Source organism: Psammomys obesus, unplaced genomic scaffold (genome assembly GCF_907164565.1).
Source record: "Psammomys obesus unplaced genomic scaffold, mPsaObe1.curated_primary_1811, whole genome shotgun sequence".
NCBI lineage: Eukaryota > Metazoa > Chordata > Mammalia > Rodentia > Muridae > Psammomys > Psammomys obesus.
In genome coordinates this window covers 1,529,115-1,555,669 of record NW_026591598.1, presented here as the reverse complement: position 1 = coordinate 1,555,669, position 26,555 = coordinate 1,529,115, and the positions used below count along the sequence as shown (strand labels likewise).

General features: G+C 48.2%; 1 long non-coding RNA gene across 2 annotated transcripts; it reads left to right on the top strand.

The window, feature by feature from the left end:
- Positions 1-1,852: 1,852 nt before the first annotated feature.
- Positions 1,853-24,595, top strand: LOC129679850 (uncharacterized). 2 transcript variants are annotated; one of them, XR_008720591.1, is made up of 3 exons: positions 1,853-2,070; positions 23,824-23,979; positions 24,452-24,595. It is a non-coding gene; the product is annotated as an uncharacterized LOC129679850 (long non-coding RNA). The 2 variants fall into 2 exon arrangements; XR_008720592.1 differs by lacking the exon at positions 1,853-2,070 and adding an exon at positions 15,962-16,083.
- Positions 24,596-26,555: the final 1,960 nt, after the last annotated feature.

Here is a 26,555-nt window from a genome sequence, read left to right as displayed (position 1 = left end):
TCTGCTGGCCTCTTTGGGCGTCAGGCATGCACATGGCATACATTTGTGCATGCAGGCAAAACCCCGTATGCATAAAATAATAGAATAAACAAATCTTTAAAAACTTAAAGAAATAATGAATGAAACTGATGAACTAGGTAACAGCGAATGAGCAATAGTACAAGGGAGGAAGATGGGGACAGTCATAGTCAGGGTTATCACTGCTGGGATGAAACACCATGACCAAGCAAGTTGGGAAGGAAAGGGCTTGTTTGATTTACACTTCCTTATCACTGTTCATCCCTGAAGGAAGTCAGGACAGGAACTCAAGCAGGGCAGGAACCTGGAGGCAGGAGCTGATGCAGAGGCCACGGAGAGGTGCTGCTTATTGGTTTGTTCCTCGTGGCTTGGACCACCAGCCCAGCAGTGGTACTGTGCATCATGTCCTGGCCTCTCCCACCTCAATCACTAATTAAGAAAATGCTCTACCGACTTGCCTCCAGCTGGATGGTATGGAGGCCTTGTCTTAATTGACATTCCCTCCTCTCAGGTGACTTTAGTGAGTGTCAAGCTGACATGAAGGTATTCGGCTCAGGGACCCCCACACCCCTTTTATAGAGAAGTAGCTGAAGCCCGGAGCATTTTCAAATCCGGGTTGTGCTTCCCTGTCTCCTGCCTTTCCGTAGAACCAAATCTTTGGACACTGCCGTTCTCTGAGTTGTTTGTTCTGCAATACTGGAGATCAAGCCCAGGGCTTTGTACATGCTCAGCAAGCACCTATACCACCCCCATCTTCCATCCCCAGCCGGCAACCTTTTTCTTTTTCAGACAGTATCCCACTAAGTTGTCCAGGCTGGCCTTGAACTCATTTCTCTCAATCCTCCCAAGTAGCTGGGATTCCAGGCCTGTGCCTCTAGGTCCTGTTTTCTTCCTGTTTATTTTGAGGTTGGTGTGTGTGTGTGTGTGTGTGTGTGTGTGTGTGTGTGTGTGTGTTAGTTCACTGGAGTGGGAAGGTGCTGGGTGAATCATTGTTCTTGTCTTGAGACTGGCAAGAACACCATACGGGGAGGCGGGGCTGCTCCATGACCATCGCGGGGAGCAGTGAGCCTCAGTGGCCCTTCCTGCCACTCTGTGTGACCTTGAGAAACAGCTTCAGTTTCCTGTGTCAAGGATTAAATGAGACCGCGTGCGAACAGCCCTCTGCACAGTGCCCAGTGCCAGCGAGCCAGAGACGCCATCTAAGGCCCCGCACTCTCTCTGTGTGGCGCTGTGGTGAGAGCCGACACCCCTGTCGTTGTGTGACCTTGACCAGTCCCGTCACGTCTCTGTGGCCCAGTCTTGCCTCTGCAAAGTGGATTCTACCTCACCTCGGATTAGTGTGCCAAGCGAGCCAGGGTGCAGTTGGAATGGGCCAACCCCGAAGCATGTTCTCAGCGGCCTCCCTCACCCCTCCCCTACCACCTAAACGCTTATGATAATGTTATTATTACCATTTACAGAAGAGGAAACAATGGTTAGCAGGGACGCAGAAAACGTTTGTTCAGTGAATAAATGAATGAGTGGGCGTGTGAATGGAGAAGCGGGTGAGCGAGGCGCTGAGCTGATGTGGGACGGCGGAACCTCCTGGCCCGCGTAGCCACTCGGCTTCGCCTGGCAATTGGGGCGGCGGGCCCGCCGCTGCTCCCCACCCAGGTGTGGGGGCTGGGGAGTTAATGGGCACGGGGCGCTTGGGGACCTGCTGATGAAAGGGGCCGCGCGCGCCCAGAGCGGCCCAGTCATTAGCCGGGCGGGAGCGGCGGGGCGGGCTTATCGCGCATCCCGGCCTCCCCAGCGGGCGGGTCCCCGACGCTGCCGCCGCCGCCGCTGCCCCAGGCGGAGGGCACGGAGGTTCCCACGCTCCGGCCCCGGGCCGGGGGCGTTCTCAGGCCGGCGTGGCCGCGCTCGCCACCGCCGCCGAGGCCAGGCTGTAATTAGGGTAATTGCGCGGCTCCGCGCCCGGGGGCAGTGCAGGACCCTGGCTGCGCAGCGCTAGCCCGGGATGGGCAGGGACAGCGGGGGCTGGGAAGTGTCGCAGCCTGGTCCTCCAGAGAGGTGAGTCAGCACATCTGGGTGGTCCCAATGGGGGAAGGAACTACTCCTGCAGCCGGCTTTGTGGGGAAATAGAAGCAGAAAGAGAGATCGAGCCAGCCTGGAACACCTACTGTGTGCTTGGTGGTGGCCAAGGGACAGCAGAGTGTGGGGAAGTCTCTGAGCAGAAAAGGATGTTGACTCCGCCAGAGAGGGTACCGCAGCACCTCAAACTGGCAGCACTTTAACTGGTGGGCCTCAGGAGGCCCGGAAGGGTCAAAAAGGATTGCCCATGATCACACAGCCAAAATGTCTCAGTCAACAGGTTTTCAACCTGCTCCTTGGAGCATCCCAAATTCATTGCACTAAGCAGACCACCTCTAATCCTTAGGTTCTGGGCTGGCTTCTTATAAGCCAAGCCCTTGCCTGTCTCACACATGCCTAACGCCCGGGATATAGAGGAAAGAGTCCAGCTTGGGAGATACAAACTGTCCCAAAAGACCACCATCACCCACAAGAAGAATGAGAGAGAAGGGATTGGGAGGGAGAGCGGAATGGAGAGGAGGGAGAGAGGGAGAATGTATGAATCTGGGCCCCTTCGCTGTGGCACACTTCTATAAGCTGAGCCCTTGGGAAGCTGAGGTGGTAGGGCTGTCATGAGTTTGAAGCCAGCCTCACGTACACAGCACTAACTTATCTCAACAAACAAGTAAAACACCAACAAATATACACAGACGGATTATTTTTCAAAGGAAAAAAAGAGAGAGGATTGTATTTCAAGATCTAACCCTATCTTCAACCCAAACCTTAAGCTCGCATCCTACCCAACTCTCAAATTAATCTTGACCTTGGCGTCCGCCTGTGTCCCCAAACTTCTTGGGCAGTATCTTCACTCTTCCTTCATCCCAGGCTGCCTCTTATCTGTATCTGTTTCAAGCTGTGTCTTGGTGTATACGGATACTCGGGTGAGAATACGCTGCTCCCAAAGCCACTTAGTGAACACTTTTCACCCACCAAGGGCAACTGTATGCCCTTTGGGTCCTGCTCCCAGCCTGAGCCACCCCATCCCCCGGTCAGGTGGGCTCTTTTTGTGGGTTTTCAAGTCAGGTAGGAGGTAGGGCTGCATTCTCCGGGCAAAACTGTAAGGACAGTTACTAAGTGTGAGTGAGCGGGTGAATAGAAGAATGGGGGAGTGAATGAATGAGAGAATAAATGGGTGAATGAATTATTAAACAAGCCAATGAATAGCTATTCTGAGGGCAAAATTTAACGCCCAGTCTGGATCCTTTCCCAAACAGGGAACAATTAGAAAGACCAAGATTACTCTACCCCCAAATGTCTTGACGTTGGTTGTGTGTTGTGTGTGAGAGTGTGCATATGTGCGTGCGTGCGTGCGTGTGTGTGTGTGTGTGTGTGTGTGTGTGTGTGTGTGTGTACCTGGACTCTGAATCAGACAAGCCCGGAGTCTGCTCCTGGCTGCAGTGTTTGTCAGCTGTGGCCCGAGCAAGACCCTTTACCCATGCTGGCCCCCGTGAACTGAGACACGCTAACGGTGAAGGCTGTTGTGGCACAGCCTTGCCTGTGACACAAAGTGAGTGTTAGGTGTTGCAGAAACATAGGTGGGAAGAGCACTGCCCACCGAGACATTGGAGAGGCTGGGAGCAGATTTGGAGCATTGGGAGAAGATCTGCAGGGGGCAGCCTGGTCGGGGGAAGGGAGGCTTCACAGGGCTTGTGAGAATCACAGGGGATTGCTGTTGGGCAAGTCAAGGCAGAGGCTGCCACATGTTCAAAGACAAGGAACAAAGGGTTTCCTATGAGGTGGGAGGTAGGGGTAGCAGAAGTGGGGGCTGGCAAGGGTGGCAGTGACCGCATCGAGTAGGGCCTTCAGAGCGGTCTGTGAAGTCTGAACTCTATCCTGCCGGCAGGAGCCATTGCAGCTGTGAGCAGGGGGACAGCTAAATCACTCTTCTGAGGTGGAGGATGGCATGAGGGTGGCTGTGGCGAGGAGCCGGGGGTGGGGTAGAGGTGAGTATAAGAGACACTGTGACACTGGTGACAGCCAGCCTCTATTGAGTGCCTACTGCGTGAGGCACCACTTAAGCACTTGGCTGTTTCCATTTGAATCTTGTCAGCCCCATACAACGTAGCTGTTCTCACGATTTCCTCCTGGAAACCCATCTATCCACTCAAGTCTGCATTTCCGTCTCCAGCTTGGACCTCCCTGCTGAGACACACACCCAGCAGCCCTTTGCCTTTTCCACTGTGTGGCCAGTAGCATCTTTACCCTCACAGGTCTCAAAATGTTCTCCAGACCAGCTTTAGCCCTCAGGCAACCCCATCCTGCTCCAACCACTTTTCCTTCCAATCCTCAAATTCTCCAAGTATCCGTTACCCTCAGAATTCTTTTTCTAAACTATGTGTTTATTTGTTTCATGGGTGTGGGTGTTTTGTGTACCTCTGTGTCTGTGTACCATGTGCCCTAGGATCCCAGAAGAGGGCACCAGATTCTCCAGAGCTAGAGTGACAGATGGTTCTGCCCCACCACGGGGGTGATAGGAATCGAACCCAGGTCGACTGGAAGAGCAGCAGTGCTCTTAACCACTGAGCCATCTCTACAGCCCCAGCCTAAGAATTCCTGTGACTGCTCCCTTCCATTCGGAATGCTGTCTGCCAAGACGGTTGTATAATTTTATCCTTCAAATTTCAGCTCCAGTGCCACCCACTAGTCCCTTCCCTAGTTATTCCTCAAAGCACTGGAAATGTTTCTGCCTCCTAGAGTTAGCATTGCTGTTCAGCTCCCCTCCTCAACCACAAAGTGTGGCAGCTCTCTGAGGATAGGGGGGTGTGAAGGGACTTCTTTCTTTGCTTTATATCCCCACTCTCTAGAGTTTTGTCTGATGCCCCCATAAATTAAGTGTTAAATACAGAATCATTTTACCGAGAAAGAAACCAAGATACAGAAGAGGCTGCATAGCCTCGTCCATGGATGAATGTAAAAGAAATGGCTGCGCTAGGTCCTACCTACCTGTAATATCAGCACTTGAAAATGGAAGCAGGAAGCTTGCAAGTTTAAGATCAGCCTGAATTACATACGCATTCCAGGCTGGCCTCAGCTACATAGTAAGATCATGTCTTAAATTTTTTTTTCCTTTGTCAAGATTCAGAAACCTAATTCTAATGTGCGACCTCATGGTTTGAGGCAGGAGCATGGCTAACTTTGCAGTCTCAGAAACTAAACTGGAATCCAGACTCTAGGGGTTAACAAAGTGTGTAACCTCTCTGTAGTGGTTTGGATGCAATGCCCAGTGACATTTGAATTCTTGGTTCACGGTTGATGGAACTGTTTGTGGAGGATTGGGAGGTGTGGCCTTCCTGGCAGAGGCATTTCACGGGGGCAAGCTTTCAAGTTTCCTGCTGTTTTGAGTCAGGTAACTCCGATTTCCATTTTTGATTGTATATGTGAGTTCTCAACTGCTGTTGCAGCCTCCAGCTGCCTGCCATCTCTGCCCGCTACCTCTGTTCTTCCATCATGGACTCTAGTCCTCCGAAACCATAAGCCCCAAATAAACTGTTTCTTCTGTAAGTTGCCTTGGTCATGGTGTTTTATCACAGCAACAGGAAAATAGCTAATACAAGCCACAGTTTTCCTGGGCTGTAAATGAGACTGAAGGTGGCAGCAGTCTGTGACTTCATGGAGGAATTACAGCAGGGAGGCTGTGCACAGCCCCAGTGTCTGTTTACCTGGTTGTTGAGTTTAAGACCAAACTGGAAGATTGACCAGGGCCCTTTCTTCTCCACTCTGTGCCTAAAGCTGGGCTGTCTTTCTGTCTCTGCCTTTGTATTGTGGTCTATAGTGAACAGATGCCTTGCCTGTCATTCCCACCACCTGATGGGTTTGCAGGACAAGGCCTGTTTAGTGTTGCCACATAGAATAATCTGGTCTTCAGAGTCAAGCTGATTAACAGTGGCCTGATGGTGAGGCCACTCCCCACTGGGCTATATTCTCAACTCTCTTCTGGGCTAGATGCTCACTGCCCACTGGGCTACATACATACTCCTCTCTGGGCTATACTTTATAAAAACTTTATAAAGTATAAATACTTTATAAAAACCATGTCTCTGGGAAGGACTGCAGAAGTGGTGGTAGCAGTACTTTCTGCAGCACTGTCTACAGCAGACAGTGCCATGCCCCCAACAATGGAATGTTATACAGCGCTGAAAATGGAAGACCACGGCTGATGACATCCAGGAATCAGACTCTGGTGTTGTCACGGGGGAAAAACAGATCACATCAAAAGAGATTTGACATGATTTTGGATATAGCACACAGACATGCAAAATGACATGACATTTTAAAGGGATATAAACATGAGATAATTTTTTTTTTGAGACAGGGTCTCTCTCTCTCTAGCTCTGGCTGGGATGAAACTCACTGTGTAGACCAGGCTGATTTCAAATTCACAGAGATCAGCCTATCTCTGCCTCTAAGTGCTGGGATTAAAGCGGTGCATCACTGTGCCTGGAGAAAATACTTTTTGAAATCAGGGAGTTTGAGGGTGATGGCTCCTACCTATAATCTCAAATGACTCTAGCAGACAACTCCTCACCCCTAGACCTTCCGACCCTGAACAGCAAGGTTTCAGCCTGATGGTTGTGTAGAATGTTGTGCGGAGCCTTCAGCATGCCCCAGACAGCAGAATTATAGGGAAGACCCTGGGTTGGCTTGTAAACAAAACAACTGGTAGAAATGTAAACTAATACAGTCACTTAGGAGTACAGTATAGAGGTTCTTCAAGACACTGGAAGTAGAAGTACCACTTTGCCCAGCTGTCACGCTTCCAGGAGCATATCCAAAGGAAATGAAGCCATTGTATAAAGGGACATGTGTGTGCCCATGTTTGCTGCAACTACTCACCGTGGCTAGGCATGGCTACGACTAGATATTCAGTATCACACAAGCGGATAAGGGAAGTATGCACACACACGCACACACAATAGTATTCAATCATAAAAGGCCACACAGTGGTCATAACCTGAGGACATTATGTGACATCAATCAGACACAGAAAGACACACATCACATGTTCTATTTCATACGTTTAAAAAGGTAATCTGGGCCTGGGGAGATGGCTCACTCAGTAAGAATGCTTTCTGTGTAGTCATGAGGACGTGGGTTCAAATCCACAAAATCCATGTAAAAAGCAGAGTGTGGCACACACCTGTAACTCAGAGCTGTATATATATATGTGTGTGTGTTTTACTGGGGGGTGGAGAGAGGAGGACCCCCTGGGGCTTGCTAATTGACAGCCTCCTTTCAGGTTCAGTGAGAGACCTGTCTCAAGGGAGTAATTCCGAGAGAGCCCAAGACACCGTGCAATGTCTTCCTCTGGCCTCTGGATGTGTGCCCACAGCTGCATGTACACACACATATTTCAGATTTGCACACACACATACATACAAATAGAGATAGATAGATAGATAGATAGATAGATAGATAGATAGATAGATAGAAATGATCTGAGTGCAGAATAATGAGCACTCAAGGTTGAGAAGGGCACTTCACGAAGTGAAGACAGATGAATATTAGATTGGTACCAAAATGCAGTTAGTTGGAAGTCACACATTCCACTATTCTATGGCACATATGTGGACCATATCTCACAGTGACATATTACTTTTTTGTTGTCGTAGCCCTGGCCAGCCTAGAACTCACTGTGTAGAGCAAGCTGGTCTCTGTGCCTCTGCCTCCAGAGTGCCACTACACCCAGCTAACTGACATCTTTTGTGAGTAGCTAGAACATAGGAACTTAGATGGCAAAGAGATAGAGACGTCAACTAATTTTTTCGATTCATTAAGCCAATTTATAATATATGTGGCATTGGAATATCATATGACATATGATACCTCATAAATATGTACAATTATGTATTGATAAATTTTTTTTAGTTAGGTGTGGTGGTACATGTGCAGAATCACAGTGCTCCCAGTCTCAAAGCAATAAAGGAAGAAGGAAAAAAAGAAAGGAAAAAAGGAAGGGAGGGAAGAAGGAAGGAAGAAAGGAAGCAAGCTTGTATTAGGGGCTGGGAGAAAAAAAGAAGGAATGGAGGAAGGAAGGAAGGAAGGAAGGAAGGAAGGAAGCAAGCAAGCAAGGAAGCAAGCAAGCAAGGAAGCAAGCAAGCAAGGAAGGATAGAAGGAGGGAAGGAAGGAAAAAAGGAAAAAAAGGAAGCAAGCATGTATAAGGGGCTGGGGGATGGCTCAGTAAGTACAGCAATTTCCTCACAAGTCTAAAGAGGGGAATTCAATCCCCAGAGCCCACACACAAGCTGACAGTGTAGTTGTGCTGAATAGTTTTATGTCAACTTGACACAAGCTAAAGCCATTTGAGAGGAGGAAACTTCAATTAAGAAAATGCCTCCCTAAGGTCTGGTTGTAGGCAAGCCTATAGAGCACTTTTAAAGTAGTGATTGATGTAGGAGGGCCCAGCCCATTGTAGGCGGCTCCATCCCTAGGGTCCTGGCCCTGGGTTCTATTAAGAAAGCAGACTGAGCAAGCCATAATGTGCAAACCAATAAGCAGCACCCCTCCATGGCCTCTGCATCAGCTCCTGCCTCCAGGTTCTTGGCTTGATTGAGTTCCTGTCCGGACCTCCTGCAGTGATGAACAGTGATGAGTTAAGTTTAAGCCTAATAAACCCTTTTCTCCCCAAGTTGCTTTGGTCATGGTGTTTCACTGAAGCATTCCTACCCCTGACTAAGACAGTAGCTCAAGTGTCTGTAATCCCAAGACACCCCTTACTGGTGGGGGGGTGGATGGGAGGTGGAACATCCCCAGAAGGTCTCAGGGAGAAAGGACCAACACCAGTACCCGAAGGTTGTCCTCTGACCTCCACACATGCCCTGGCCCTCATGCACACACATCAAACAAACACGTTTAAGGATATGGAAATGCTCTCTACTACGTTGATTAGATCATTTAACGCCCAGGCATGTGTCTTGCCACAGGCAAGACAACAATAAAAACCAAAACACTGAATGTCGAGGCTGACATCGGCATCTAATTTCATCTAATTTCCCCCACTTCTCCATGGCTTTGGAAATGTACCACCAGGGATCTTAGTTACTCAACAGTTTTGACTCCTTTTTTTGTGGGCTGTGGAGCAGAGGCTTCTAAGAAAGTGACTTTGGTGTTTGAGTGGGTTTTGGTTTTTTTTTCTTTTTTTTTCAGATCTTCCAATTAATATTTTGTCCTTTCTTTTTTCTTGCGGAGAAGTCGATCACAGTAATTTCTGTTTCAAAGCAAGGCATGTGGGAAGAAAATGTACAATTCCATGGTGAAAGTTATTTTCTACTAACTAAACTTTGAGTGTTTCACAGGAAAAAAAAAAGAGTTCTAGGTTTAGGGAGGGAGGTCAATTAGGTTTCTTATGGCACTATACTCCCTATGGAATAAACTTTATGCATTCGAATGATAGATTTTCTAGGTTTTGAATCATCTCCTAGAAGCTATAGAGCCTATAGAACCATCGCCAGGAACACGGCCCCACCAGCGCTGGATAGCTTTATGTCAACTTGACACAAGCTAGAGTCACTTGGGAGGAGGGAACTTTAGTTGAGAAAATGCCCCCACCAGACCTGTGGGCAAGTCTGAGATTTGGGGTTTGGGAGTGCCCAGCTCACTGGGGGCTGTGACTCCCCCGGGCTGATGGTTCTGTCCTGGGTGCTATAAGAAACAGGCTGATCTATTGAGCAAGATCCAGGCCAGCCAAGGCTACGGAGTGAGACTCCATCTTTAAAAAAGGAAAAGAAAAATCACTTACTGGATGGCAGTACTCAAATTGCCATCCAGCCTGCTACTCTCTATGGCTCAATAAGGTTTTTTTTTAAGTGCTTCTTTTTCTTTTTTTTTTTTTCCTGTTATTTTTTTTTTGGGGGGGGGGTAGTTTCTAGACAGGGTTTCTCTGTGTAGCCTTGGTGTCCTAGACTCACTTTGTAGACCAGGCTGACCTCACACTCACAGGAGCCTGCCTGCCTCTGCCTCCCTGAGTGCTGGGCCTAAAGGTGTGGGCCACCACGACTGCCTAAAAAGTACATATTTTTAACATTGAAACAAGAATCTCATTTATCCCAGGCTGGCCTCAAGCTTGCTAATGTAGTGGAGGATGACCTTGAACCTCTGATCCTCTTGCCTCCACCTCAAGAAGGCTAGAATTACAGGCACACAACACCACACCTGTTTTATGCAGTGCTGGGGACTGAACCCAGAGATTTGTGCATACAAGGCAAGCGAGCACTCTACCAACCGAACTACCGCCCAGACAAAAAGGAAATGCATACTTTTTGAAGAACCATTTACTTGGCCTCAGGTTCTGCCGTCCCATCCTGTTTAAGAACAGGACGGACTGTCAGTTTGGCTCCGTTTCCATCTCTACGGCTTCATCTTACACCAAGAAACGCACGACCCATAAGACAGAGAGAGAGAGGATTGCCTACATATCATTTTGTTCAAATAAACACACTTACCAAGAATGACATTTTATTTTTTGTTGAAATATTAGGAGGGTTTGAGCCAGTGGTAATGGCATGTGGCCTTTTATCCCAGCACCAGGAGGCAGAGGCAGTAAGCCTGTGAGTCTGAGGCTAGCCTGGTTACATAGTGAACTCCAGGACAGGGCTACACAGCTATATACAGAGACTCTGTCAAGAGAGAGAGAAGGAGAGGGAGAGAGAGAAAGAACGCCCTCTTTTCAGGCCCTGTGCCTTCCCTATTCTCTCTCTAGGTGTTGTCTGATTAGGAATGAGGGGGACTGCTCCCACTTCCAGTCTTCTGGAGACAGTACAGCCTGAGATCACGTTCTCTGTGCCCTGGTTATTGAGCCATTCAAAGCTTGCAACGGCTAAGACTCCTTTGTTTCACAGATAGTCCTGCTGAGCCCTGACCAGCCAAACCCTCTACACTAACACTTGTTCACCAATTTATAATACGTACCCTTTTTTTTTTTTTATTAATAATTATGTGTCTGGCCTCATGCTAGCTACTTTACACTGTAAATTATTATTCTGGTTACCACCCACTGAGCACTTTTACTACGGGCCGATATTGTGCTAAGCACTCTGCCCTATAGCAGCCACTTAAAGCAGGCTTTACTGGCTCCACTTCACTTGTGAGACACTGAGGCTTTCAGGAGTGATGTCATTTCCCAAGTCCATCAGTCAAGGTGGTAGAGCCGGGAGCTGACTTCAGAGTCCACTCCACCCTGCCTTTCAGTCCAAAGAAACGAGGAAGTAAAGCCAGACATCATATTGCACTTCCATAAAGTCAATATTCAGAAAGCAGAGGCAGTAGGATCAGGAGTTCAAGCCTTGCCTGGGATATTTACAACTCACTGCCTCCAAAAAAGAAAGAAAGAAAGAAAAGAAAGAAAGAAAGAAAGAAAGAAAGAAAGAAAGAAAGAAAGAAAGAGAGAGAGAGGAAGGAAGGAAGGAAGGAAGGAAGGAAGGAAGGAAGGAAGGAAGGAAGGAAGAAAGAAAGAAAGAAAGAAAGAAAGAAAGAAAGAAAGAAAGAAAGAAAGAAAGTAGTGACTGCTGATACAGCTCAGTTGGTAGAGTGCTTGCGTAGCATGTGCAAAAACCTAGGTTTAATGCCCAGCACTGAAAATAACCAGGCACGGTACTTGGGAGATGGAGGCAGGGGGATCAGGATCAATCAACCAATCAATCACCAATCAGGTGGGAGGAAAGAAAAAATAGAAAAGAAGAAAGCAAGTGTCAGAGAGGTCAACCATCTTGCCTAAAAACACCCTGACAGGGATGGATGGATCCAGGAAGACCCGGGTTTCCCTGCAGGACGTGGGGCTAATCCCTTTGAGCACTTGGGAGCCAGTGCCCTTGTGTGGGTCTTGGGCTGTACAGGGCTGGGACCGCCAGTACCTCTGTGCCAGGCTCTGTTGGAGGCTTTCGAATCACAAAGCACTAGTCAGCATAAGAAGGTGGCACTGCTGTCACCCGTTCTAACTTGCCAGGTCTAATTTGGGAAGCTGAAGGATGGCTTTACTGCGTCTGCCATTGATTTGCTTACATGCAGCAGACAGCCACTCCAGCCATTCTCAGCAAAGTGTCATTCAATACACGGAGCCCAGGCCGTCTCTCAGATCGCAAGGGCAGGCAGGTCACACAAGAATCTTACTGGGGGGACCGGCAGCCTTCAGAACAGCCTGCTGTCTGCAAATGCCCACCCTCTCCTGTGAGTCTCTGGCATACAGGATCCTTCCTCTCTTTAGATGGGGGTCTCAAGTGGATCTCCTGGGCAAGGCCACGTGCCCCTTGCCTGCTTAAGACCCACAGCTGGCTGTCTGGGCTCTGCTTGTCCTAATCCAAAGTTCAGGGGTCGAATAAAGAGCGTGGTTGTTGCAGAGGGTCCTAAGAGTCAGATGTCCACGTCTACCTCCGTCATCTGAACAAGAAAAGAACAGACAGCGTCCCTTCTTTGGTCCCAAGGATCTTGTGGGCTGAGCAGTGACCCAAGAAGGAAGTACTTGAATGACGCAAGGCTGGGTGCTTAGAGGCCATTAGCAGCTTTATTTGGCCCAGTCCCTTCTCGGTGCAGTTTCTTTGGGAATACAAAGCTTTTAGCTGGAATTTTAGGGCCTCCAGGAAAAAAAAAAAAAAAAGAAAGAAAAAGAAAAGAAACAACTAGAAGATTCTAGGAGTCCAGTGGAGAGTGAGTGGCTATCTCCACCCCGGGGACCTGCTTCCTGGTTTGTTGTGGTGCCTGCAGGCTGCTTTAACAGAGCGATCCTAGGCGATGTCCCATCGTCCTCTCCTGGGTCACCGCCCAGTCCTGGAAACGTGATAGACACATTTGGTGCCTTTGGCCAGTCAGCTGCCACCGGTTCTCCGAGTCTATCCGGCCTCCTTGTCTCTTGCTGACGTCTCTGAGTCTTACTCTTCTTTGGAATGAAAGGTCATTGCTGCAAAGCTTTGTCCTTTTCTCAAAAGCTGTAACTGGGATATGGAGAGAAGAAATAAACCAAGAAGGCAGCTATGCCCCTAGGTGATCCAAGGTAAATATCACCTGGCACCCGGGCAAACACATTCTTTTTACTGTAGATGTGTATAAACAAACTGAGTGCTTGCTCAGGCTGAGGCGAAATTTCTTTAAGTAAAAGAGGCAACTACGGGGCCTAGAGAGATGGCTCAGAGGTTAAGAGCACTGGCTTTCTTCCAGAAGATCTTAGGTTTGATCTGCAGCACCTACATGGCTTCTCACAATCATCTGTAACTTAGTTCCAAGGGATCTGACGCCTTCTAGCCTCCACAGGTACACACACGTATTACACAGATACCCTACACATTAAATAATGAAAACCAAATCTTAAAAAAATAAATAAATAAATAAATAAATAAATAAATAAATAAATAAATAAAGCCAAACACAAAAGCAGGAGGTAAAACGTCTTCCAGGTTGTAATGTATAAGGCAGGATGATTAAATTTTATTTTACCCAGCACCATAAAAAGAAAAGAAATTCCATGGCAATGACTGACATTTAGGAAGCTACACTGATGAATACGTGAGCAAATAAATAAATACATCTAAGGATGGACATGGTGGTGCAGGAGGATCAGCAGTTCAAGGCCAGCCTGGGCCACATGAGAACTTGTCTCAAAAAAGCTAAGCAAGCAAGGAAACACATGCACACACAACAACAACAAACAAATAAACAAAGGGAGTTAGGCAAGGTAATGGTAGCCACACCATGGTAGGCAGGAGAATGCTGGAAGTTCAAGACCAGTCTGATTTACAAAGCAAGTTTCAGGCCAGCCAAGGCTACATATTGAGACCTATCTTTTAAAGTGAGTACTTTGGGATCTGGTTACCTGGATGCACTCCTTCCTGGCAAAGCTGTGGGTGTTGTCAAGGCAGAGAGGGAGCCTGCAGGGTGGATGTGGGGAAGGCTGTCACCTTGGGCAGTCCTCTCCCCTCTCACTGGTTCTGAGATGTCTTCTGATAAACAAGAGGGCTTGACCCTGTCTCGTCAGGGTGTCACTGCCTAACCGCCTCTGAGCTCCTACAGCTTTTCTTTGGTCTCTGCTTGGTATGTGAGCAGATAAGCAAAGGAATCCAAAACCTGGAATAACCAGACAGCAACGTGACAGATGACAGACAGTCCCTGCCAGATCTGGGGTCCCAGAGTGTACATAGGTGACTTGGCAAGGCCACAGGCTGCACCCCAAAAGATGATGATCTTGAAGCAGATTCTTACCCCAGCCCAGCGTAGATGGAATACCAGCCTTGGAGTTAGTTAGAGCAGTGATTCTTAACCTGTGGGTGGCAAGACTTTTAGGGTCAAATGACCCTCTTACAGGGGTCAAATATCAGATATCCTTCATACCAGATATTTACACTAGAATTTATAAGAGAAGCAAAATTACAGTTATAAAATAGCAACAAAAATAATTTTATGAGCCAGGTGTTGGTGGCACCCACCCAGAGCCAGAGGCAGTTGTGAGTTCAAGGCCAGCCTGATCTACAGAGTGAGTTCCAGGGTAGTCAAGGCCACACAGAGAAACCAGCATGAGGAACTGTATTAAAGAGTCACAGCATCAGGAAGGTTGAGAACCACTGGGTTAGACCCAGGGGTTGGCCTCTAAAAAGTCACTAGCTCCAGCCAGAAGTTTTACTCATTAATACCCTGTTCCACGACTTACGAAAGAAGGATCAGGCCTCAGGCTCCCAGTACTTATGAGGGTCTTCAGGGTAAGTGTGATGTCCAGAGTTTGGCCTAGGGCTATACTCATTCTATGGAATCACTTGCCCCTCCCCCCTTGCCATATTCTTGCCGGGAGCTCTGCAGCCAAGAAATCTTTTCTCAGTCCTCTTGAGCGGGTTTGCATTCTCCCAGGCCAAAACCCTCCTCAGGGTGTGTGTCTGCCCTTGAACTTGGTAAGCAGAGAGTGTCAAGGAAAGGACTAGTGGGCTAGGGCCATGGGTGGGACTCTGGGAAAGCCTGCCAGGGTTGAGAGGCAGCACTGGGGCCACCCTCTCTTACTCAATAATTTGACCAGAACTGGGTGACATGCTTACTCCCTACTTGGAGACTGGACTGAGTGGCTTTCAAGAAGGCTGGCATGGCTCAACATGAGACTCATCAACTGGCAGAGGAAAGGATGGCAACAGGGGTGACAGGAGAGGAAGTCGAGGGCTGGAGCCTGAAAGCAGCAGTGGAGGGAACAGGTTCTCCCACATTCTTGACAGGCCAGGATTCCAAACACTTTTCTGCTTGTGTCACCGGTACTGTCAATCACATGTTCTATCCAGATAGCTCTGCTGTGGGCTCTTCTCATCACCAAGCCCATCACCATCACCTGCCCTCCTCCCTCCTCACAATATCCAGGGGTGGGTATCATTGGCTTTGTTTTGCAGATGGAGAGGCAGGCTTACAGAGGGAGACTTGAGTGCCAAGAAGGGCTGATAGGAAGGCGTGAACCCTGTAATGAGAGCCTGCTCGCTTGTCAAGGCCTGGTTCCTGTGAACATGCCTCTGCTCCATAGCCTGGCAAGGCCCATTTCACATCCAAGCACAGCAAAACTAAAACAGAAGCTCCTGGTCAGGACCCAGAATAACACAGCCAAGATGTGAGTGAGCTTGCTCCTGCTGGGGTCAGGTCCTGGAGGTGCTCAGACTCCTAAGAGCCCACACCACCAGCTCATCAAAAAGCTGTTCTTGTTTTTTTGTTTTATGTAACTTAAAAACATCTGCCGTTCCCTGCGGACTCCATTTTCTCCGTGTTTTCTGGTATGACTGGCTGGTAGAAAATGACTAAACAGAGTCCTCAGAGAGCAAATTATTACTGATTATTACTGAATTATTACTGATTATTTTCCTGGTTTTGTTTGCTTTAAGATAGATGGGTTCTCTAGTCGCCGAGCGGACCTCCAACTTGCTATGTGACATAATCTAGGACTTCCAGTCCTCTTTCCTCTTCCTTCCACCTCCTAGTTGCTGGGGTTACAGGCGAGCGTCACTGCTGCCGAGGTAAGTGGTGATGAAGATGGAAGCCCAGGTTGGCGCATGCTAGGCGAACACCTTACCCACCGAGCTACCTGCCAGCCCTGTTGCTGTCACTGTGGTTCACTGTGTATTGGTCACTAACTCGGTGGACCAGCCCCACACTGCAGGATTTGTATTTACAGTTCTGATGATTGCATTGTGGTTTTATAGGAGCCTGTCTTTTGGGGGAAATACATACTAAGATATTATTTTTATTAAAAGTTTTTTTTTTTTTTAGATTTATTCATTCTATGTGTATGAGTGTTTTGCCTGAACGTATACATGTGGACCAGGTATGTGCCTGGCATCCTGGGAAGTCAGGAGAGGGCACTGGGTGCCCTGGAACTGCAGTTATTGATGGTTGTGAACTACCATATAGGAGCTGGGATCTGAATCCGGGTCCTCCTCAGGAGCAACGTGTGCTCCTAACGGCTAACCCATCTCTCCAGCCCCATACTGAGTTATTTAATGATAAAGAGATATATGGTAACAACTTCTAAGTCTCGAAAAGGGCTGGCAGGATGGCTCAACAGGCAGAGGAGCTTGCTGCCAAACCTGTGACTGGAGTTTGATGTTGATGGCTCACATGCAGGAGGGAGAGAGCTCATTCCCACAAGTCGTCTTCTGACCTCCCAGTGACAAACATAACAAAAACATGTTTCTGGAAGACGTGTGCTCACACATAGGGCTGAAGCAAAGGGAACATAAGGTCAGGGGGTGAAAGGGGAGGAACTGGGAGGGAGGGTAGCTTGGATTCCTTGAACTATTCTTTTTGTTGTTGTTGTTGTTATTCAAGACAGGGTTTCTCTGCATAATCCTTGGTTGTCCTGCACTCAGTTTGTAGAGCAGGCTGGCCTTGAACTCAGAGCTCTGCCTGCCTCTGCTTCTCAGAGATTAAAGGTTGGGATTAAAGGTGTGTGCCACCACTGCTCAGCTCCTTGCACTATTCTCACAACTCTGCTGTCAATTTGAAGTCACAGCAAGACAACAACGATTAAATGACAGTATTAACTTCATTTGGAACAACAATCAACTCGGGACCCGAGGTCGTCATTAGGCTGCTCGTCTGTCGGTTGTGGCTGCCCCTACTCCAGCTTGACATGTGGTATCTGAGGGGTCTTACACATCATGGGCAATCTGGGGACCAACTAGGCTTCTGGGCTCCAAGGCCCTGGTGTCTCACCCTAGTCTGCCTAATGCATCAGCTTTTCCTAACGTCAGTTTTCTGCTGGTGTAATGGGTCCAGCTCAGCTTTGGTCCTTAGAGTGTGTCACATTGTCAAGGCAGTGTCAAGCCTCATGACCCCAGTCTCTCACAGTTATGTCTTATGTGGTGATGATGCTCTACTAGGAACTTCTCATATTTAATCACGACCCACCAATGTCTCAGGGGATCCGGCACTTGAGTAGGTCACAGTTACATCAAGAAAACAAATCATACTGTTGTTTTTATGTGTTGAGGCAGGTTTTCCCTGTGTAACCTAGGCTGGACCCCAGCTTGGCATCCAGATCCCATGTGCTGGGTTTTAAGAGTTTGCCACTGTCGCCAACTAAGAGAGAGGATTTTACATAAGGAATGAACCAAACAGCACTGGACAACTGGAAAAGAGGCGTGCCACTTCAAGGAATGGGAAGCTGAAAAAGCAGAGGGCAGGGCTAGGAGCCTAGAAGCAGGGACTCAGGGCCCCAAGGGCCTCACAAGGCTGGTTTGGCAATATGGGAGGGAAACCTGGCACAGGTACCAATGTAAATTGGAATTGCTGTCATAGTCAGGATGAAGGGCTGCTGCTGGCAGGAACGAAGAGGCTCCCTTCCTCCTTCAGCCTGACCAGCTCCAGCGCCCACTGAAGGCAGAGCCTACTATGGACTTGACCGGCAAAATGGAGACAGGCTTGACTGAGGGTCTGCTTCAGTGTTGTCAGGGAGCATAGAGAAGGGGTTTGTGGCTGAGAGCTAGTAGTTAATGTGGAGTAGAGAGGGGTTAGGCCCAGAGATGTGAACTTTTCAATTCCTAATTTAGCCTCACTGCCATTCTGCCTCTGTGGTTCCTTCTAGGCCGGGACCTCTCTGAGGTGGTATTTTTTCGTGGCCCAGGACTAAACCTCTTTGCTCTGGGGTCCTCTTTCTGCTGCCCCTGGGTATTATGAACTCGTGGAAGAGGGGAGAGGCAGCCTTAAGGTGGAGCCTCATACTTAGCCTTTCCTCCCATGCCTTTGTTCCCAAGAATTCCTTGTCTGGCAGGAACTGCCTCTTCCTTGACGTTCCTCAGCCAGACTTTGTCTCCATGGCTCACCAAACTTCATTTCTTGTTATTCAAAGAGCAGATCAAAAGACTGACACAAACTTTGCTCTCTACCTCTTGATTCCTATAATTTAATCAATCTTCAAAAATAGTTCTGGCATCTCTCAAGAGTCTAATTTAATCACCATAACTATTTAGTTAACTATGTAATTAGGTGTGGTGCTGAAGAACTTGAACACCAGCACTTGAGAGGCAGAGGCAGGCGGATCTCTGTGAGTTCGAGGCCAGCCTGATCTACATAGTGAATTCTAGGTTAGTCAGGACTATGTAGAGAGACCCTGTCCAAACAAACAAATAAACAAAATGAAATTTAACAAGGGGTCAGGAGAGATGTTTCTGTGGGTTTAGTACTAGCTGCCAAGCATGATGACCTAAGTTCTTATATCCATGTAAAAGACCTGCGTGTAACCTCGGGGGTGGGGATGGAGACAGCAGAACTCAGGGCCCTCACAGTGATCTAGTCTAACTAAAAGTGGGAGCTGCAGGTACCGCAAGAGACACTGTCTCAGAAAACAAGGCAGAGAGTGACAGGACTCCTGATGCCAACCTCTGGGTTCCACACATACACTCATAGGTACACACACACACACACACACACACACACACAGTAAAATTTGAAAAAAAGGAAAGAAAAAAAATAAAAAGAGAATTGACAGTGAGTGCTGAGGTGCTTCACTGAGGCCAAAGAAGGGCCACTGAGGAGGAAAAAACACATTTTGGTCAGAGCTGTCATGGTGGCTCATGCAGGTAAACTCAACAAGTGGGAGACAGAAGGATTAGGAGGCCAAGGCATGAGAAGTCATGCCTTGGCTCAGTGGGCCATGTCTTAATTTCCCTTTTTAAGTTTATTTATTTATGTATATGTTAGTCTGTAGACATGAACATGTCACCTACAACCTGAAGAGGGTGTTGGGTTCCCTGCTAGAGCTGAAGTTACTGGGCTGTGAGCCTTGAGGTGTTGGGAATTGAACTCAGGTCTGGCCGAAGAATAGCAAACAACCTGCTTCCTTTCCTTTTTCTTTTTTCCTTTCTTATGAATGAGGAAATAGAAGTAAAACCAAGGGGTAGGGAGACGTGGGGTTCATGTGATAGGGCACAAGCTAGAGTTAGCTAAGAGAGATGAGTGTCGATGTTCAGCTGCAGGTTTATTGCAGAATAATAATGTGTTTATATTTCAAAAGCTGAGATGTGATATATGAGTGCCTGGACTTTGTCCCCATGACAGAGGAAAAAGCTAGAAGAAAGTTCCCCACTAACAGGTGAGATTTTTGTGCGTCAAAAATTACAAAATTAAAAAAAAAAAATCTAAAATCAGGGTCTGAGAGTGGAGCACGGGGGTAGAGCACTTTGCCCCGAGTTTGCGTCACAGCACCAAGATGTTAAAAGAAGCGGAAACCTCCACGTAGCATCCTGCCACGTCAGCATGAGCTGGGTACTTTGCCACATTTGTGGGGCCGGTTCTAGCCTTTACTGTTTTTCTTAAATTATATTTACTTGGTGTATGTGCTTTTGTATGTGTGGAGGTCAGGGGACAACTTGAGGGACTCAGGTGTCTCCTTTCGCTATGTGGGTCCCAGGAATGAAACTCAGGCCTTCAAGTGTGGTGCTGGGTCCTCTGCCCGTGAAGCCATCTTGCTGCCTGCCCCTTTCCCCTGCCCTTCTTCACACGCTGTGCAAACTTGTGTTGAATATGAGTTCTGGGTAAGTCTAGCACTAGGCAAATCACCTAAGTTCAACTAAATGTTTTTTTAATTTATTTTTATGTGCACGAGAGCTTCGTCTGCAAGCATGTCCCTGTGGCACACACGTTTGTGGGTGCTGGGGGTTACACCTGGGTCCTCTGCAAGAGCAGCAAGTGCTCTTCAGTGCTGAGCCGTCTCCCCGGACCCCCGCACTGGTGTTTTCAGCCTTTTACTTTGTAGTGTGTAAGGAAGAGCTACAGTGCTGGGATAGGGCCCGGCTGACAGAGTGCAGATGTAGCGAGCATAAAGCCCTGGGTTCGATTCCTGGTACTTCCTAAACCAGGAGCCGTGACGCATGTTCGAAATTGTGAGTCTCAGGAAGTGGAGGCAGGAGGATCAAGCATTCAAGGGCATCTTCCGCTACCTAGTTAGATAGAGTCCAGCCTGTGGCCCATGAAACAGCAACAACAACAAAAAGTTATAATGGTGGAACGGGGGTTCCTTGGTCCGTCTTCCCTTAACGTCACACAGCCATGCACAGTATCCAGGGCCAAAGGGCAGTTGCTCTTGCAGGTTTGGTCCCTAGGACCCAATGGATGGCAACTTACAACCACCTATAACTCCAGTTCCAGGAGATACGATGCTCCCATCTGGCCTCCAAGGGCACCAGTCACAAACATGATATACATACATAGGTACAGGCACTCACACATACACATAAAAATAAGTATAATGTTGACACACCACTAACTAAACTATAGTTAGTCTGGATTTTACTAGTTTCTTCACTGCTCTCTCTCTCTCTCTCTCTCTCTCTCTCTCTCTCAGTGTGTGTGTGTGTGTGTGTGTGTGTGTGTGCGCGCGCGCACGCGTGTGTGCTGTTCCAACATTCCTTCCAGGCTACATGCACAGTATGTTCAGCTGTCAAGCCTCCTTGGTCTTCCTAGCTATGATAAACCTCTCAGTGTTGCTTTTGCACTACCCTGGCACTTCCTTTGTTCGTCTTCGGAGACAAGGTCTCACTCTGCAGACCAGGTCAACCTCGAACTCATGCCATCCGTGCGGCTTAGCTTCCCAGGTGCTGGGACTGCGGGTTGTGAACCACCAGATTCAGAACCTTGGCCCTTAAAAAGCACAGGGCTTCGATATTTTCGTAGCCGGTGCCTTGAGGCCTTATCTGGAGTTTCTCAGACTCGGACTGTGGTTATTGGTTTAGAGGAAGCTTGCAGGCGTGACGCACCCCTCGCCTTGAGCCGGGGCAGGGATGTTGAACTTAGTGATTTCAAGGTCATGTCTGCTCTCTGGGTTTTTTGTTTTGTTTTTCTTCTCTGTAGATTCCTCTCCTTTCCTTACTTAAGAATTGAGTCTCAGGGCCCAGTCCTCAGTCAAGGGTGAGAGAACGGGTCCTGCTTCTCAGGAGAGGAGCATCCAGTGGGGATGACTATTACTCCGCTGTGGTGACTAGGAGACACCTTGAGGTTGCACCAACACTGTGTTTCTCTGCAACGTCTCATTCTTTTTGAGTACTGGACAGCGGGTCTCGCCTACAGCGATTCTTCAGGTACACGAGGAGAGCACTTCTTGACATGAAACACCACATCACCCACTGTTTCAGGAAGCATGCAATGCCGATTAGCTATTGTGAAACCAGCCTTTGGACTGTCAACCACAACCAAACCCACACACTCTCGATGAACTTAAAACATATTCCGGGCTCATTCAGAGCCGGGACTCACTGCAGTGGCCATACTGAGTCCAGTGAAATCTTGCCTCCTTGGAAAACAGTTCTCACCCCTGCCCTGCTCGGCAGCTCCAGCTCACCTCAGCCTCAAGCTTTGTAACCTCCTTCCCGTCACTCTGAAGCCCAAACAAAAACAGAGTTAAAAAAAGAAAAGGAAAGAAAAAGCTTGTTTAGAGCTTTCATTTGTGACCACAGTATCATCTAGCTGTAAGTGACGAGGTCCCCAGCAGGCCAAGCCAATTTAGGTTCTTTCCTAGAGGGGGCATTTTATGGGAAAAGAGAATGGCTTGGAAAACTAGTTTGTGTGAGTGTGTATGTGGTGTGTGTATGTGTGTGTGAATGACTGTGTGTATGCGTGTTTGTGCGCACACGCGCACATACTACGGCATGCTTGTGAAGCTCAGAAGACACTGCAGGGATTGGCTCTCACCTTCTACCAGGCAGGCTCTGGGGACTGAACTCAGGTCTTCAGGCTTGGTGGCAGATGGCTTTAGCCACTGTGCCATGTCTCCGTCACAGAAACTTAATTTTCAATCAGAAGGAGAAAGAGACTGTTGCCTGGTTATTCAAGAGGTGAGGCCTGCTGGAGCCCGCTGGCAGAGTCGAACAGTACCTGAGTGGGGAGTGAAGACAAATCACACTACACATGGGGTTGGCGTGAGAGGGCTGTCAGTCTGACTGAAGCAGAGCCGGTCTATTCCAGGGTTCATTATTTATAGGCAAAGCAAAAACAAGTCACATCAATACAAAAAGAAAAAGGTGTGGAAACACCTAACTTCTTTTCAAAAACTGCTTCCCCAGGTGAAAACATAACAAGGCAGCTTAACAAGCAACTCTCCACACCACAGTGTGAGTCCTAATGATCCAACTCAGCTGTCAATCTTGGCCGCAGGTGTGGTGCCTTAGCAAGAGGCCATTTGCATCCAGGTGCCAGAGGCTTCCAGGTTACCTGGAGGGTTCGGGACTATCCAGCTAAACTATAGACTTGGAAATGAAAGGCAGGCACACCTTTCCTGGCTGTCTTCCAGTGTCACCCTGTGAGTTCAATATTGAGGTTCTGGGCCTGTCTCTCAGGCTGGCTTTGTCTGTAGCTGTGTCTCACGGCTCTCCACAGAGGTCCTAGGCTTTGGGGATAATTTTGCTGCTTTCCATTGGGTAGGCACTGAAAAGAGGGCTTTCCTCACCCTTCTCTGCTTGGAAAAAGGGTGTTGTCTATTCTGACGGCAGCCATGTGCCGGGATGGTGGGAAGTTTCTCTGGATAGTAGCTTTGTGTGAACTCACAGGACATACTAGGCAGTCAGCTGACAGTGGGGTTCAGGCATGGATGGACTCAGCTCAAAGAAAGCAAGTGATGGAGCCCGAAAGAGCTGGTTTGTATTACACTCAAGTCTCCTGGTAGTATAGCACCGGGCAGGTCTAAGTTCCCTTTAGACAAGCCAGAAGTGTTAGGAGGACTTGAGATGATGGGTGTAACACTTTTGAAATAGTATCTGGAAAATAACACACATTCATAAACGGTAATAAGAATAACTTGATAACAGTAATAAAAATAAGCTGGGCATAATGGAATGTTTTTAAGCCCAGCTCCCAGGAGGTAGAAGAAGGAGGATCTTTGTAGCCCAGCCTGGGCTACATAGTAAGTTTCAGGCCAGACAGAGTTACATAGGAAGACTGTCTACAAACAAACAACTAAATAAAATAACGTCTGGGGCTGGAGAGATGGGTCAATAGTTAAGGGCCCTAGCTACTCTTCCAGAGGACCTGAGTTTGATTCCCAGCACCCACAACTGTTGGCACTCCAGTTGGAGAGGATCAGGCACCTTCTTCTGGCCTCCATAGGCACTGTGCAGGCACACATGGCAGGCAGACATATATGCAGGCAAAATGTGTGCCGCACACGTAAAAACAAATACATAAATCACTAAAAACATCTGTTGGCTGGTTACTGTATTGGAAGCAGAAATAGGCATTTCATGTGCTTATCTGTTTGTCTTTGACAGTGCCCTGTGCTGCTCGGGGTGGTCTTCAGTTCCTTTGTAGCTAGGAATGACCTTTAACTCCTGAAGAGCCTCAGCCCTCACCCTCCAAGCGTCACGGGCCTTCACCGCCACACTTGGCCTACCTGTGGTTATCACTTCAATGTCTACATAAGTGCTGTGAGTAACTGCCCTTTGTATTGTCCTCACTCTGCAACAATGGAATTGAGGCTCAGAGCTGAATAACACGTTTAACGCTCCCGCAGGCAGGCCATGGGTGGGGCTGCGCTCTGGATAGAAGCAGCGCGACAACAACACCTTGATAAAGCACACTGTATACGCGTGACCGCCGCCCCCATGCCACAGACATAAGCCACACTGTCTGAAACCAGGCACTGTGGTGCACACCTGTGATGCCAGTATTTGGGAGGTGGAGGCAGGAGGGTTAAAAGTTCAAAGTCAAGGCCAGCCAGGGAAAGGCCTGCCAAAAAAAAAAAAAAAAAAAAAAGGCTACAGGTTTCCAGGACAATATGGCCCGTGCATGGGCTGCAGCTTAGCTCAAAGAGCCGGTCCAGGTCTCCCTCACTGTTTAATGAGATATTTGCGATGTCAGTGTCTTTGAGGGTTGTTTTTATTTAATTTTAACTTTCAGATGAAGGGCTGGAGCGATGGCTCAGCTCTTAAGAACATTGTTGGCGCCTACGATGGGAGGACACAACCACCTGCAATTTCAGCTCCAGGAGACTCTTGGGACTTCTTTTGGCCTCCAAATGTAACTGCACACTTGCGCACACCCAAGGAGGCACACAGGTACATAGACGTACTCATGCATTTTTTTAAAACCCAGAACTTGAAAATGGAATGTATTTATTTGCTTATTTGTTTACTTTGTGTGTGTGTGTGTGTGTGTGTGTGTGTGTGTTCGAATATGCACAACTTGAAAAAACTGGTTCTCTTCTTCCTCTGTATGGGTGCCAGGGATTGAACTCATGTTGTCCAGCTTGGCAGCAAACACTTTTACCCCCAAGCCATCTTGTTGTTTCAGAGTTGTTTTTTTTTTTTATAACTCTTTAGCAAGGGTAACACAGGTCAAAAGATACGAACCCTGAACATGGTAAGATCCAGGACAGACAGGCTGTGGCCGCATAGAAACGGCTAATGAACAACACTGAATCCTTCCACAGTGTTCCAGCGTTCCATTTGAGAGAGAGAGACGGCTTCCCAAGATGTCACAAAAATGTCCTAAAAGTCTCTATTCATTTATTACTTGCAATTTTGTTTTAGACGGGGCCTTGCCATGAGCCCAGGCTGACCTCCAGTTGAGATGGCCCCTGCCTCTGTCACAGTGCAGGACCACGGTCTGCCTAAGTCCCCAAGGTCTGAAGGTAGGAAGCTACATGCAGAGTTTAACAAACCAGAGTTTCTCGTTAACAAATAATGTGAGTTGAGGCAGGGGCGTAGAGTGCCTGCCTCCCATCCATGAAGCCCCGGGTTCCGTCCCCACCTGGTGTGGTATGGATGTGGTGCTGCAAAGTTTATACCGGGAGGTAAAGACTTTAGAACCAGAAGCTCACGGTTGTTCTCCGGTGCATAGAAAGTTTAAGACCAGCCCTGGGACACATGAAAAAATAAACAAGGAAATAAAAGTGATTCGGATGATTCACTTTTATCGAATAAAAGTGATTTCCCGAAAACACGTTTTTGCATAGCTCTAGCCACTGATGATTTCTCCCAGGGGTGAGGTGGGATTGAAGGTGCAACCTCTGTAGCTTACCTTCCCCTGGCTCTCACCCCACCCCTCCGTAGCTTACCCTCCCCCATCCCACATACTTTCAGGCCTTCTTAAGCTCTGGGTTCTGAGTAGGGACAACTCAGAATTTACTGTTTAAAAGGAGCCTCCTGAATCTTTAGGGCTTGGGAGTGAGAATAAAAGTATCTTACTTCTACTGTGGGTGACTCAGGGCACCAGGAGAAAGACGCTGCAGAGCCGTGACACATGGCAGCAAAAACAAAGGTAGGATCAGATGGCTTTAGTGGCCTTTAGCTCTTGCTCACCTTGGGCACAAAAAGTCAAGCAGGTTCCCTTCTCTTGGGATTTAGAAGGCCTGAATGTGCTTGACTGACTCACAATTAAAACTGGAGGAGGGGGTACTGTCCATAAAAGTGGGCTGCTCGAATACCCCATGAGTCTATGTCGAGGGCCTGGAGAGATGGCTCCGTGGTTAAGAACAGATTCTGCTCTTTCAGGGGACGTGAGTCAAGTTCCCAGCACCCACAGAAGGTGACCAACAAGTACCTATAACTCCAGATCCAGGGGGATTCAACACCTCTGGCCTCTGCGCGCGCGCGCGCACACACACACACACACACACACACACACACACACGATTTTAAAAATAGTAAAAATGTTTCGTTTTTTTCCATAACAGGAGTAAGCAGTGGTTCCCTGCCACTCCATGTCCTGCAGGGGACAGTGATTTCTGGAATGCAGACTCACACACAACGTACTCTCCATCACCTCTCCATCGAGAACCCACAAAGCCTCTTTGTGTGTGCCAGGCTGGAGCTGCTTGGTGGTTGGAGGGACCTGGGAAGGGCTGGCGTTGTCCTCGGAGGGCCCAGTGAGGGCACCTTCCATCACCCAGGCAAGAGCCAGGAAAAACAGAGCCAGGAGGAAAAAGAACCTTGCCAGCACAAAGCTCCAGTCTTTTGGAAAAAGCAGTGTCACACCTGACGGTTGCTTATGCCACGCAACG